The sequence below is a fragment of the Hevea brasiliensis genome, chromosome 10 (assembly GCF_030052815.1).
Source record: "Hevea brasiliensis isolate MT/VB/25A 57/8 chromosome 10, ASM3005281v1, whole genome shotgun sequence".
Classification (NCBI taxonomy): Eukaryota; Viridiplantae; Streptophyta; class Magnoliopsida; order Malpighiales; family Euphorbiaceae; genus Hevea; species Hevea brasiliensis.
In genome coordinates this window covers 24650485-24666712 of record NC_079502.1, presented here as the reverse complement: position 1 = coordinate 24666712, position 16228 = coordinate 24650485, and the positions used below count along the sequence as shown (strand labels likewise).

Sequence of the window (16228 nt, the reverse complement as noted above, 5' to 3'; positions counted from 1 at the left end):
TGATTTTAAGTATCCACTATTTATATGATTTATGGCTTATGGTTTTAAATTGTATTTTCTTAATTTTGTGCACCACTGAGACATTGGCTCAGCGATAGCTTTTTCATTGCTGTCACAGGTAGACAGACGGTAGAGCAGCAGAGTAGGCTGCTTGTGCTACATTTTGAGATTTCGTCGGGTATATTAAGCATACCATATTTTGTAGTTTTTGTTGTAATGTATGTGTACTGTATGTATTTATTGTACTTGGTCTTAAGTAGTTGTAAACTAAAATTGTAACTTATTTTGCCTTATAAAATATTATGACATAATTCTCTTATCTCAGTTTTTAGTAACACTGGAAAATTGTTGTTGAATTGAGTTGACAATTGTTGAGGAATTTATTGTGTTGAACTATTATTGCAGTTTGGGATTTAGAAATATATTGAAAGTGCTTTTTATAGGTTTGTGAAGAATTATTTTATTCAAAATACAGATGGCACTGCCAAAATTTTTACAAAAATTATTAATACTTTAGATTTGTTATTTGGTTTCACTTCAGTAAAAGAAAATTTTTAACACCTGTCAATAGTGCTCACCACTGTAAAAAGAAGTAAGAAAATGTTTAAAATCCCTTGTAGTGTATTTAATGGGTTATTAGTAGATGAAGTTTGGTAATTCATTAGTTATACTGCGGGATCATGTTATGCCTTATGGAGGGGTAGGGTGTGACACATGGAGCCCTAATGACAATAGTATCAGACAAGGGACCACAGTTTACATCAAGATTGCAGTCTCCAAATTATGATGGGTACCATAATGGATTTTAGCATCACTTTTCATCCATAAACTGATGGACAGTAAAAAAAGGACCATACAAGCTCTAAAGGATATGTTGAGATGTGCGTGCTTGACTTTAGGGGATCATGGAAGAAGTATCTCCCTTTAGTTGAATTTGCATACGACAATAACTATCACTCTAGTATCAAAATGACACCAAATGAAGCTCTATATAGAAGAAAACGCAAGTCTCTATTATGTTGGGAAGAAGTTAGTGAATGGGCTCTAGTAGGTATCGATAAATGGAGATCACCAATCAGGCAATGCCTTTAATCAAGGCAAGGTTAAAGATAATAGAAAGCAGAAAAAAGAGTTATGCCGATCTTTATAGAAAGGAAAGTGTGTTTTAGGATGGTGACATGATGCTTCTGAGGGTGTCTCTTATGAAAGGTGTGATCCAGTTTAGAAAGAAAGGCAAGCTAGCTTTGAGGTACATAAGACTGTATGAAGAGCTACAAAAGGTCAAGAAAGTATCTTGCAAGCTAGCCTTACCACTAGGGATGGAGAAAATTCATTTAGTTTCCATGTTTCTATATTGCAGAAGTTTGTCTCAGATCTAATAAGTGAGCCAAATATAGAGATTTATGAATATTTTTCTTATGAAGAACAGTCAGTTCAAATTGTAGACACATAGATTAAGAGGTTGAGAAATAAGGAGATACCAATGGTTAAAGTCCTTTAGAGTCACCACAACATGGATGAATGCACTTGAAAGACTAGTGACTCCATGTTACAACAATAACCCTACCTTTTTTAGGTATGTTCTTGAGTTGTTTAATAATGTAACACTAGCTAAGTTTTGATGCAATAACTTCTATCATGCATGGGAATTTCAGTGAAACCTAGGGTTTCAAGGATGACATGATATGATGGTAAGAGTCTTAAGAAGTGTTTGGAGTCAAGAATGCTTCAATCTAATGTTCTAGGATTAAAAGGAAAATGGGGATAGAATGACTTTCAGCAACTAAAGTTTGACATTTCAGCACCTGAAAGTCCTTTCAAAGTCTAAGAGTGTAAAAGTCCTTGTTTAGTGGAAATTAGGAATAAACATGCCCATCTCTACTCTTAAGGTAAACCTATTCCCTTTATTTCTCTCTTCCTTCTTCAAAAGATAGAATTTTAACTTGGTTTGAATGTTCTCTTTGGCATGCAAGCTTATATAAAGTGTGGGGCAAGAACTGCCTCTTAGAAACAATTGGTTGCTAATTGGCATGGACGAATTCTAAGCTAAAGAAGAGGATCTAAGCTATAAGAGATAGGTTTTACCTTTCTCACTTGAATTTTCTTTTACATATAGCTAAAATAGTGTTAAGTAAAATAAGAAAGAATTTCATATGGTATTGCATGAGAATTGATTAGGTTGTAGAGATTTTTATTTTCCTTAAGTGTGAAATGAAATAAGATTTTAAATTGTTGTTCATCTCTGCTTTCTAAATGCATGTAGGTTCTCTTGAATTCCTCAAGGTTCTTATAAGTGGAAATGGCATAAAATGTATCACTCTTTGTTGCACATTGAAGGTTTAAAGATTTCAAGAGTTTGGAACAAAATGGATTTAAGTTTTCATAAGTTTCATTTCTTGTCAAGTTTTCTTGTGCTGATGGATTGTTTTTCAAGGACTTAGGAAGTGAGAATTTTGGTTTTTGGGAGGTTTAAGGTTATTGAGAATCGAGTTCAAAATTCTAGATTTTTCCAAGTTCAGCTACCAAAAGTCCTCACTTCGGCAGCCAATGTAGCTTATGTTTCTCAGGGACACTTAGAGTTTTGGACTTTGGCAGTTGAAACCCTGTTGTTCATCAGTCAAAGTTTCTTTTACCTATTTTCTATTCCTTTTATTTTTCAGAGCTCCAAAACCTATTTTATGAGCTATAATGACCTAAAATTAAATGTAGGATGTACAAATGCACCTATAGAGGTTCAGATAACTCATTAGAGTCTGCATTTTGTAGGATTGGACATAAGGGACCAGAGGAACTGCAACTACAAAAGGAAAGCTATAGTACTTGTTTGGCATGTGATAGGCTTTAAGAGGTGAGTAAAACTAACCCTATTAAATGACAATGAATTTACTTATCTAAAAATTAAGTTATAAGCATCCTCATGCATCGTTTCATATTATTTTAAGGTGTATGTGTTTAAAACATAAAGATGCTGCATAAACATATAATTTCTTGCTGATGCTCAATAGACATTAGATAACCCATTAACTTTCAATGCTATTTATATTGTTTTGATGTGAGCATGCATGATATGACATTAATAAGTCCATGTGAGGCCTATTTATGCTCCTGGCATGCCTTTTATGTTTAGAAGAAGTACCAAGAATCTTTTTTATGAGCCATGCATATTGATATATGATATGTGATAATAGAAAGTCTTGAGGAGCATCTTTATAAGCCAGGCACTTATTTTTGGGAAGTCACTAATGACAAGTCTATCTTATGTGAACTATTTATTTTTTGATAACTTACGTGCCTTCTACATTTCATGTGTATGAAAGTAAGGATTATGTTAACTGTTGGCTTTTACTCACTAAGATTTTCCTAGCTTACCCCTTTCCTTAACCCCCAAGTGAACAGTAATAAGATTAGAGGTGTAAGCAGAGAGGCTAGCTAATTGTAGTGGCCTAACAAGCTATATTGTATGATGTAAGGACTTGGTAGTGGACATGTAACTATTAAAAGTTTAGTTTGTTGTGCTTGGCTTTAGTTATCTAGTGAGATAAGAAGTGTGTAATATTAAATGACCTTTATGTTTTTGTTTGAACTCTAAAGCACTCTTTTATGTAATATGTTAAGAATGTTTGCACTAAACTGTAGCACTAGTGTATGTTATGGAAATGCTCAAATTTAGAGCTAATTTAATAGAATTTTTTTATTTATTTTATAGAGTGAATGCTAAAGTATAGTGGTGACTAAGTTGCTTTGAATTATGTATCAACATTGAAAAAGTGATTTTTTTTAACAGGTTTTAGGCTTGTTATGGATACCTATAGACTTAAGCTAATCTGTTCCCTAGCACTAATAATGGCCCTCGGATTGTGTCATTATAAGGTTAATCTCTTATCCCTGTCATTAAGCAATAAATTAATTAATTGATAGTTTTAAGAGGGCAGGTTGTCCTAAAAGATATCATATACTGAACAAGCATCTGCAAAAGAAGGCGACACTAAGGAAACAAAAAAGTTGCATGAGTCAAGAAACCAAGGGTCATACTAAAGAAGGATATCCACACCTATACCAACTTTCCAATGGCACCCCTTTTTCAATAGTTCCTGAGTAGCCATGACGTTGCACCAAGTGAAGCTTGGATAACTCCCTAATTGTGCATTCAAGAGCTCCCAAGACAATATTTTGCCTTAAAAAACAAAGCAATAAGAGAATTTGGTCTTGTTAATAGATTCCAGCCCTATTTGTCCAACATAAACAAATTAAACAAATGGATATCCTTAAACCCAAGCCCTCCTTCTAATTTACTATTACACAACCTCTATCTTGACATCCAATGAATACCACATTGCCGACTTTGACTAGAGCACCACCAATGTCCATTCATAATGACTTGAATTTTGGAACACAAACTAATAGGCAATAAAAAATGCTCATAACATAATTTGGCAAGGCTTGAACAACTATTTTTAGTAAAACCTCTTTTCCTACCCTCGATAATAATCTCTTATTCTAAGAATGAAACTTCTACCATATTCAATTCTTCAAATAACCTAGAATTTCCATTTTATTTCTACCTAGCAAGGATGGTAAACCAAAAATAATTACCCAAATTGGATTTCTTTTGAACTTGCAACAAATTGTACACAACCCATAATTCGTGTCAACCACATTTGAACTAAATAGGATTGCAGACTTTGATACACATGCATTATATAGATGTTTTTAAGTACAATTGTATATTGTTTCATAGCATTTAGATAAGTAATCTCATGCATAATCATTGATTTCTTCAACTTTTGTAAATTCCACTGCCAAGCTCTAAATTTTATGTTTTTTGTATGTTTCCAGGTGTTTCGAAGAAGTTCCAAGGCATAGGAGTAAAGAAGAAAGCTGGGAAAGACCAAAGGACAAAGAAGTGTTACTGATACACTTTACATGGGTCATGTAATCAAAGCCACAGACTCATGTAACTTACTGCCAGGAGAAAGATAAAGAGCTAAGGAAGAATAAAAGAACATGGGCTATGCACCATGACCCATATAAACTATGGAGATCCGTGTAAGTCTCTGCTAGGCCAAGCTTGAAGAACTCTATGAAGAGCAAAAGAACACGGGCCGTGTAATCAAACCCGTGTAACTAGCAATGCCCCGTGTAATCTTCTGTGTCAATAAAATATGCAACCATTCAAGCTCCAATAAGTTGCATGGCCCTAGACCGTGTAGTGACACATGGGCCGTGTATCATGCGACAGCCAGTTTCCTGATTCGTGTTCTAGCCCCAGTTTCTACGGAGAGGAAATATTCCTTAAAGACTCTAAAAACCTAACCCTAGATTATTCAATATAAATAGGGGCAGCAAAAAAGCACAAAAGAGGGGGAAAGAGAAGAAAAAAAAAAGAGAGAAAAGAGAGAGAGCTTTTGATATTTTTCATACTCATACTCTTCACAACCGTCTTGGAGAATAAGAGCATCAGCACAAAAGGGAAATCTTCAGCAGAAGATCTACAAGTTCAACGCTGCACAAAATCCTCTTCAGTTCTTTTATTCTATTTCTTTAAGCAGATTTTTTTTTATGTTCTTTCATTTTATTTTCATTATGTTTGTTAAATTCACCATGAGTGAGTAATTCCTTTATTCTGGAATTAGGAGAGTAGCACTTGTAATCGTTATTATGGATCAATATTAAGTTTCTGTCTATTGGATCTGAGTTTAGCTCTTTGATTTAATATTCTATATTCTTAATGCATACTGTGTGTTGGTACCCACCTAGACATGAAAAAAGATAGTAATTAAAGAACTAAAAGGTCAAGGTTAGTGTTGGAAAATCAGAATATTGAACTTAGGAAATCTGACCTAGAGATAGGTTGAAATCCTTCATGGAGTTTCATAATTAATCATAAATCTTAAAGGGTTTTAATTAATTTAATCACCATAAAAGTAGGGTTTAGGTTAATTAAAATACACCTTTAGTGCCTTGAGAGAGGACCTAGGGTATCTTAGGATTAATTTTCATTAAAGCAACGATTCTCAATCCAATGAATAGATAAGATCAAAATCCATAGTAAGGTTATAATGTAAAATCTTAATTCTGGAATTGCTTTTATAAATAGTTTAATTTAAAATTTACTTTCAACATACAAAATAGATTTAACTCACTCTTGATCTATATTTGGTAGCCTAAAAAGTCAGAATTGCTGTATAGCTTTTTATTTGCTAACTAAATTCCACATGGGAATGATACTTTATTCACTACTTTATTACTTTTTAGTGATTCGTGCACTTGCGGTGGTTGTAAAACCAGTAAATAAGTTTTTGGCACCGTTGCTGGGGAATTTATTTTTAGCAATATTAGACAATATTTACTTTAGCTGATTTAGGCATTTATTATTATTGTTTAAATTTACTTAATTAATTCTTTTATTTTCTCTTAAGTATTTGGTTTGGGGCATAACCAAAACAAAGCCAGAGGAAGAAGTTTTGGACTTGGATCCCGAAATAGATAGAACTCTAAGAGCCATCAGGAGAGAAAGGAGACACCAAGAACAAGATCAAGGAAATCCAGAAACTCCAATCATGGCGACAACAACAATAGGCCAAGACTCTTGAGATACTACGAAGCTCCATCTATACAAGGATTCCATCCCAATGTTACAAGACTCGCAGTGGAAGCCAATAATTTTTAACTGAAACTAGCATGGCTCCAGATGATTCAACAAACCCAGTTTGGGGGTTCACCAACGAAAGATCCACATTACCACCTCTAGTGCTTTCTTGCCCTATGTGATACATTCAAGATGAATGGAGTCTCTGATCAAGCTATAAGACTCAGAGCATTTCCATTCTCCCTTCGAGACAGAGCAAAGAAGTGGTTACTTTCTCAACCAGCTGGAACATTCACCACTTAGGAAGACCTCTCACAAGCTTTTCTAGCAAGTTATTTTCCACCTACAAAGACTGCAAAGTTGAGAGTTGAACTCAATACCTTTAGAAAAAAGGAAGGTGAATCACTTTATGATGCATGGGAGAGGTATAAAGACCTACAGAAGGAATATCCACACCATGGCATAGAGGATTGGCTCCTAGCTCAGAATTTCTATAATGGGCTATTGCTTTCCATAAGGAGCATAGTAGATTTAGTTGCAGAAGGTGACCTAATGGAGAAAACGATAACACAAGCACTTGAACTTCTGGAGAGGGTCGCCTATCACAACTACGAGTGGTCAAATGAAAAGGGAAATACAAGGAGAGCAGCAGGGGTGACACACTTGTATTATATAGATGTTTTTAAGTACAATTGTATAATATTTCATAGCATTTAGAATGGTAATCTTATGCATAACCATTAATTTCATTAACTTCTATAAATTCCATTGCCAAGCTCTAAATTCCATGCTTTCTGCATCATTTCAGGTGTTTAGGTGTAGTCCCAGGGCATAGGAGTGCGAAAGGAAACTTGGAAAGGCCAAAAGATTGAGAAAAGCTGCTGATACACATTACACGGGTTGTGTAAGCAAAGCCACAGACCCATGTAGCCTACTGCCAGAAGAAAGCCAGAGAGCTAAAGAAGAAGCAAAAGTACATGGGTCATGGAATCAGAACCGTGTAAGCTATGGAGACCCATGTAAGTCTCTGTCAGGCACAGGCTTGAAGAATTTTCTAAGAACAGAAGAACACGGGTCGTGTAACTAGACCCATGTGATTAGCACGGACCCGTGTAAACTCCTGTGCCTATGCAAGACGCAACCATTCAGCTCCAGTAATTTACACGGCCCTGGGCTGTGTAGTGACACACGGTCCGTGTACCATGTGATAGCCAGTTTCTGAATCTGAATTCTAGCTCTTGTTTACACACTCCAAACAGACTCCTAATGCTTTTGGGATTCTAAAGACCTAACCCTAGACCAGCTATTATAAATAAAAGTAGAAAATGACAATAGAAGGAGCTTTTTTTAGTTCAACCCTTTTTACAAAAATTTTTGGAGAATTTTAGAAGGGTTTTCACTTTTCATACTCGCATTCTCCGTAGCTGTCTTGAAGAGTAAAACACCAGCACAGAAGGGAAATCCTCAGCTAAAGTTCCACAAGGATCAAGACTGCAGTCATTCCTCTTCAGTTCTTTTGCTTTATTTTTTTAAGTGGACTCCTTGTGTTCTTTTATTTTATTTTCTCTATGTTTGTTAAACTCACCATGAGTGAGTAATTCCTTTATTCTGGAGTTAGGAGAGTATCATTTGCAATTATTATTATGGATAAATATTGAGCTTTATTTATTGAATTTGAGTTTAGTTCTTTGATTCAATTTCTTGTGATCTTAATGCATGTTATGTGTTGGTACCCACTTAATATTGATTACAGATATTAATTGGAGGACTGAAAGATGAAGATTAATATTAGAAAATCGAGATCTTGAACCTAAGAAATCTGACCTAGAGATAGGCTGATGACCTTTGTGGAGTTTCAGAATTAATAATAGATCTTAAAGGGTTTTAATTAATTTGATCACCACGAAAGTAGGGTTTAGGTTAATTAAAATACACTTTAAGTGCCTTCAGAAAGGACTTAGGATATCCTAGGATTAATTTTCATCAAAGCAACTATTCTTAATCCAATGAATAGACAAGATTAAAATCCATAGTAAGGCTGTAGTGTGAAATCTTAATTCTAAAATTGCTTTTATAAATAGTTTAATTCAAAAAAATTACTTTCAGCATCTAAAATAGGTTTAACTCATTTTGCATCTATATTCGATAGCCTAAACAGTCAAAATTACTGTATAGCCTTGTACTTACTAATTAAAGTCCTCGTGGAAATGATACTTCACTCATCACTTTATTACTTATTAGTGATCTGTGCACTTGCGATGATTGAAAAAACCAGCAAATAAGTTTTTGGCACCGTTGCTGAGGAACTTTTAATTTTAGTAATATTAGGTGATAAGTAATTTAGCTGATTTAGGCATTTTCATTTATTGTTTAATTTTGTTTACATTATTTTATTCTCTTATTCTTTCTCAGGTGATTGGTTTGGTATATGACCAGAACAAGACCAAAGGAAGAAGTCTTTGATTTGGATCCAGAGATAGACAGAACTCTAAGAACTATCAAGAGGGAGAGGAAACGTGAAGGACAAGATCAAAGAAATCTAGAAATTCCAAATATGGCTAACAATAACAACAACAGGCCGAGACTTTTGAAGAACTATGGAGCTCCCTCCATACAAGGATACTAACCTAGTGTTACAAGACCCACAGTGGATGTCAACAATTTTGAACTAAAATCGGCATGGCTCCAGATGATCCAACAGACCCAGTTTGGGGGTTCACTAACAGAAGATCCGCACTACCACCTCCAATGTTTTCTTGCCCTTTGTGACACATTCAAGATGAATGGGATCTCTAATCAAGCCATAAGAATTAAAACATTTCCATTTTCCCTTCGAGATAGAGTAAGGAAGTAGTTACTTTCTCAACCAGCTGGAACATTCACCATATGGGAGGACCTCTCACAAGCTTTTCTAGCAAGGTACTTCCCACCTGCAAAGACTGCAAAGTTGAGAGTTGAACTCAACACCTTTAGGCAAAGGGAAGGTGAACCACTCTCTGATGCATGGGAGAGATATGAGGACCTATAGAGAGAATGTCCACACCATGGCATAGAAGATTGGCTCTTGGTTCAGAACTTCTATAATGGACTACTGCCCTCTACAAGGAGCATAGTAGATTAAGCAGCAAAAGGTGACCTAATGGAAAAAAATAGTGGATCAAGCACTTGAACTTTTGGAGAGGGTCACATATCACAACTACAAGTGGTCAAATGAAAAGGGAAATATAAGGAGAACAGAAGGAATTCTAGAAGTGGATGCCCTAGGCATGATAAATGCTCAATTTGACCAGCTCACAAAGAGACTTGATAAAATGCAGGCCAATGTTATAGGGATGAACAGTCAATATGAGGGCAGCTATGGAGGAGGATACATGGGTTCAGAGTACAATAGCTTCAATGATCTCTCCACATAATAGATGAACTATGTGAATAATGGAGGGAACTTTAACCAGAGATAGCCCCACAACCCATATTCAAATACATACAACCCTGGATGGAGGAACCACACAAATTTCTCATGGTCAAATTCTCAGAATCAGCTAATGAACAAACAGTAAGGGTACAAACCACCAGCATCCCCCGGATTTCAGAACAAGGGATAAAACCCTACACAGCCACTGCCACTCCCTCAGAACCAACAGCCTAAATCAAGGTCAACTATGGAATCCATAATGGAAAGCTTCCTAGAAGCCCAACAATAGCAAAATGAAATGATCAAACAACTAGCTTCTAGAATGGACCAACTCGCCACCCACAATAAGATGCTTGAAAATCAAATTGGTCAGCAAGCAACCTCTTCAAACAAAGCTGCTGGCAAACTGCCTAGTCAACTAGAGATGAACCCAAAGGAGCATTATAAGGCAGTTACATTGAGAAGTGAAAGAATTTTAGAATAGTCAGAGGAAGAGCCAATAGAGGAAACCTCTGAAAAATCTAAAAGCCAAGCAGAGAAGAAAGAGGAAGAAGCCAAGAAGGATCAGGAGGAAACAAGGAAGAAAAAGAAGCTACCAGAGCCATATTAGCCTCCCCTACTTTTTCCTCAGAGATTCCAAAAAGCAAAATTAGATAAGCAGTTTGAGAAGTTTTTAGAAGTTTTACAGAAACTCTATATCAACATTCCGTTCACTGAAGCACTCTCTCAGATGCCATCCTACACCAAATTCCTTAAGGAAATTCTGTCAAAGAAAAGAAAGCTGGAAGACTATGAGACTGTTGCTCTAATAGAAGAATGCAGTGCCATACTGCATACTGCAAAACAAACTGCCTCTAAAGCTAAAAGATCCAAGAAGCTTCTCCATACCTTGTTTCATTAGCGACAAGAAAATAGACAAGGCTCTCCGCGATCTTAGGGTAAGTGTGAGTTTAATGCCTCTATCAATATTCCAAAAACTGGAAGTCGGAGAACTAAAACCCACAATAATTTCATTGTAATTGGCTGATCGGTCTGTTAAATATCCTGTGGGAATACTTGAGAACATTCCTCTCAAGGTGGGCAAATTCTTCATTCTAGTTGATTTTGTTATCCTTGAGATGGAAGAGGATGTTCAAATTCCTATAATCTTGGAAAGACCTTTCTTGGCAACCGTCGGAGCAATCATAGACGTAAAAAACGGGCAGCTGACTCTCAAGGTAGGGGATGAAGAAGTGGAATTCAACTTGTTTGACTCAATGAAGCACAAATTTGAACCTGATGAATGCCTTAGGGTTAACATAGTTGACAAGAAAGTTGGGGAGGAATTTCATAAGGCCCACCCTGAAGATTGTCTTGAAGCATGCATTGTGCATAGCCACACAGCGAATAATGACAATACAGAAGTAGCCACTTGTGCACAACATTTAGCTGCTCATCCACTCCTACCCTTAGCTCAAGTTTCAAGGTAGAGGAGCTAAAGGAGGAACAAACTAAAAGCAAGCCGGAGAAAAACACTGAATAGGTAAAACTCAAACCTCTTCCCTCTATGCTAAGGTATGCATTCCTGGACTCAAATTTTGAATATCCTATTATTATCAATACCAGTCTATCTGAAATAGAAGAGGAAAAATTACTAAGGGTGCTTAAGACACATAGCAATAGCATAGGGTATAAAATAGAAGAACTGAAAGGGATTCATCCTTTTATTTGCATGCATAGGATACCTATGGAAGAAAATAGTAAACCCACTATTGAACATCAAAGAAGACTTAACCCAAACATGAAAGAAGTAGTGAAAAGGGAAATTTTGAAACTATTAGATGCAGGTATTATATACCTGATCTCTGATAGTAAATGGGTTAGTCAAGTGCATGTAGTGCCTAAGAAAGGTGGGACAACTGTCATTCAAAATGCAAACGATGAATTAATCCCTACTAGGGTAGTTACTGGTTGGCGCATGTGCATAGACTATAGGAAATTGAATAGTGCCACTAGAAAGGACCATTTTCCTCTTCCTTTCATAAACCAAATGCTGGAAAGATTAGTAAAACATTCCTACTTCTGCTATCTAGATGGGTATTCTGGATTTTTTTGAATTCCTATTCACCCAAAAGATCAAGAAAAGACTACATTCACATGCCCTTACGGAATATTTACATATAAAAGAATGCCCTTTGGTCTTTGTAATGCCCCTGCTATTTTCCAAAGATGCATGATGGCTATTTTTTCAGATTATATTGAAAATATCATGGAAGTTTTTATGGATGATTTTTCTGTTTATGGCACACTTTTGATGATTGCTTAGCTAACCTATCCAAAGTGTTGCAAAGATGTGAGGAATCAAACCTAGTCCTGAATTGGGAAAAATTCCACTTCATGGTAAGAGAAGGCATAGTTCTTGGTCATCTGATATCAAAAAGAGGGATTGAATTTGACAAGGCAAAAATTCAAATTATTAGAAAAATGCCACCACCAACATCAGTCAAAGGAGTACGAAACTTTTTGGGACATGCAGGCTTCTGCAGAAGATTCATCAAAAATTTTTCCAAAATAGCTAAACCATTGATAAATCTATTAAGTCAAGATGTTCCTTTTGATTTTGACGAAAATTGCCTTATTTCTTTCAACAGGATAAAAGAAGCCTTAATCCCAGCACCCATTATGCAACCACCTGATTGGGAGCTACCATTTGAAATCATGTGCGATGCAAGTGATTATGCTATGGGAGCAGTACTTGGACAAAGGAAAGATAAAAAGCTCCATGCCATTTATTACGCTAGCAAGACACTCGACGATGCACAAATCAATTATGCTACCACAGAAAAGTTATTCATAGCAGTAGTGTTTACGATTGAAAAATTTAGATCCTACTTAATTGGATCAAAAGTTATTGTATTCACAGATCATGCTGCCATTCGGTACCTTTTGAACAAGAAGGAGGCGAAACCAAAGCTGATTCGATAGATTTTACTCTTGCAAGAATTTGACCTTGAAATCAAGGATAAAAAGGATCCAAAAATGCAGTAGCTGACCATCTCTCTAGGCTGAAACTGGAATACACAGGAGACATCAAGGATTTGCCAATTGATGATTCATTTCCCGATAAGCAATTATTAGCCTTATCCCTAGTTCCTTAGTATGCTGATTTTGTGAATTTTCTTGTGTGCAGGGTCTTACCACCTAACATGTCTTACCATTAAAGAAAAAAATTTCTGTATGATGTGCGATACTATACATGGGAGGAAACTCTGTTGTACAAAAGATGCAATGACGGGCTAATAAGATGATGCATACCGGAAGAGGATATAGAGAGTATTCTCCAGCACTGCCATTCATCACCTTATGGGGGACACTTTGGCACTATAAAAACAGCAGCTAAAATTTTACAAGTAGGATTTTACTAGCCTAACCTATTTAAGGATGTGAGAACCTTCGTGCTAGCTTGTGATCAATGCCAAAGAATAGGTAACATTTCTAAAAGGATTGAAATGTCATTGCACCGTATACTTAAGGTAGAACTATTTGATGTGTAGGCGATAGACTTCATAGGCCCATTCCCCTCTTCTTTTGGAAACAAGTATATTTTGGTTGGTGTTGATTATGTGTCAAAATGGGTAGAAGCAATAACCACACCAACCAATGATGCCAGAGTGGTCACAAAGTTCCTTAAGAAGAACATCTTCACAAGATTTGGTACACCGCGAGTGATAATCAGCGATGGAGGAAGTCACTTCTACAACTAACAATTCGAAACACTATTAAAAAAGTATGGAGTGACTCACAAGGTGGCCACACCTTATCATCCTCAAACCAATGGTCAAGTAGAAATTTCAAACAGGGAGCTAAAATGAATCCTAGAGAAAACAGTAAACCACTCAAGGAAGGATTGGTCTATGAAGTTAGATGATGCATTGTAGGCATACCACATTGCATATAAAACTCCAATTGGAACAATACCCTTTCGGCTAATTTATGGGAAATCATGCCACCTCCCTATCGAACCTGAACACAAGGCCTACTGGGGGATTCAGACCCTGAATTTTGACCTCAAGGCTGCTAATGAAAAAAGACTACTATATCTCAATCAGTTGGAAGAAATTTGACAGGATGTGTATGAGAATGCCAAAATCTTCAAAGACAAGACCAAAAGATGGCATAACAGATGCATAGCAAGAAAAGAAATAAGAGAAGGAGACTTTGTCCTACTATTTAACTCCAGACTAAAACTTTTTGTAGGGAAGTTGAAATTAAGATGGTCAGGTTTATTTAATGTTATGCAAATCTTCTTGCACAGAGCTATGGAAATCTGGAGTGAAACCTTAGGAGCATTCAAAGTGAACGGGCAAAGGATTAAATCATATTTTCAAGGAGAAACCCTAGAGGAGGGAACCAACTGCACCTTCAACAACCCTCCAAATAGACCATGATAGAAAGAAAGTAGAGTCAAGCTAATAGCTATAAACAAGCGCTCTTTGGGAGGCAACCCAAAATTTCTATTTTTATTTTTGTTTTTACTTTATTTTATATAATTTCCCTTATTCCAACTCTTATTTTTGTCTTGTGTTTGTTGATGCTTTATTTTGTAGGCACCTCAAGTCTCAAATCTGCAAAAAGTAAAAACTGAGGGCAATAAAAGAGAGGAGACGTCAAGTCTAAACTACAAAAGAGGATACTGTACAAAACAGGGGAAGTAGCTCTGTTGCTAACTTTTTCATTCATTTTATGCATAGTGGTAAGCATTAATTTTTCATGCGGGAAGAATTGGAGAGTCAGAAAATCACACGGGTCGTGTATTGGTTTTACATGCCTCGTGTAACCTTCTGAGATTCGAGAAAAACCCATGCACAAGCCTAGAAACTTACACGGGTTAACCCTGTGTAACATTACATGGGTCGTGCTTTGATAATGGAGAGAGAAACTTTAAATTTGGAGGAGACAAAAAGTTACACGGGTCCTAAATAAAAAGTACATGACCCGTGTAGTTCATCTAGCATTGCCATTCTTAGACAGGAAGTTACATGGGTCCTTGAATAAGTTTACACGGGCCGTGTAACTCAACAGAAAAAGGAAAATCCCGGACAGAAGATTACACGAGTCTCCAGGTTGGGACCCGTGTAGTGATACATGACCTGTGTATCATGTCGCAGACGTGACTCTTGGGACGCAAAACGAGTGAAACGAAGGGTCACAATGACCCTTTAAATTCACCCCACTCCTTTAAACTCCCTCATAATCAAAAGCCCTTCCTCTCTAAGCCTCCTTCCCTATAAAAACCCCTCAAATCTCCTTCTTCTCTCACAAACCCTAGCCTCTTATTCTTCAAAAACCATCAATGGCACCTGCAAAGAGACCAGCCCAGCGAATGGGCTCTTCCTCAAGGCAAGGAGGAGACTCCACACCTTCTCCTCCTTAGCCATTGCCCCAGTGCCCGAGAACCAGGTAAACCTAGTTACAAGCTGCACCACAACCACCCCAACCACTATAATAATAACCCTAACCCCAGCCACAAGCTGAACCACAATCACCACAACCTGTGTTTTCCATCGCCTGGCCATTCAGAGATATCACCCACCGAGACTTGTGTGCCTGAATGAACAACAGGAGGATTATCTCCAGCAAATACATGGACTTTGGGCTATTGGAGCAAATCGGCCTTCGTGAGGAGATTAACGGGCTGCTAGATAGCATTGGGTGGACTAGATTTGCCCAACTACAATTCTCAGCCTACCATGACACCACCCTAGAGTTCCTAGGGAGTTTTAAGGCCAACCTGTGGCCCACAGATCAGGAAGACAAGGGAAGGCTCGAGTTTAGGCTTCTTGGCATTGATTGCATTATGAACATGGATGAGTTCAACGCAGTGTTTGGCTTTGACAATGCTGGATTCCAAGAGATTCCACAAAACTGAATGATCTACAACAGTGTGGACTTCTGGCACTCCATCGCACTAAACACCAAAGCTTACAACTCCAGCAAATCTAAATTCACTGGCATCACCAGTCCAGCCCTGAGATACATGCACCACTCTCCGCACACACTATAATGGGCCATGGGGACAGCCTGGGTGTAGTAAACGCTAACGAACTCTTTTTCCCATGGTGTATGGTCACTGGGCAGTGCTGTAGCACTGGCTTCTTCTTTTGCAACCACCTTCACCACTTATGTCACTAGCCTAGAGGGCAAATAGTGCTTGGTAGCCTCATCATAGCCCTCGCACTCCACTTTGG

At 37.1% G+C, this 16228-nt stretch overlaps 1 non-coding gene across 1 annotated transcript; it reads right to left on the bottom strand.

The window, feature by feature from the left end:
• Positions 1-6946: 6946 nt before the first annotated feature.
• On the bottom strand, positions 6947-7053 carry LOC131170025 (small nucleolar RNA R71). The gene has a single exon (XR_009140968.1). It is a non-coding gene; the product is annotated as a small nucleolar RNA R71 (small nucleolar RNA).
• Positions 7054-16228: the final 9175 nt, after the last annotated feature.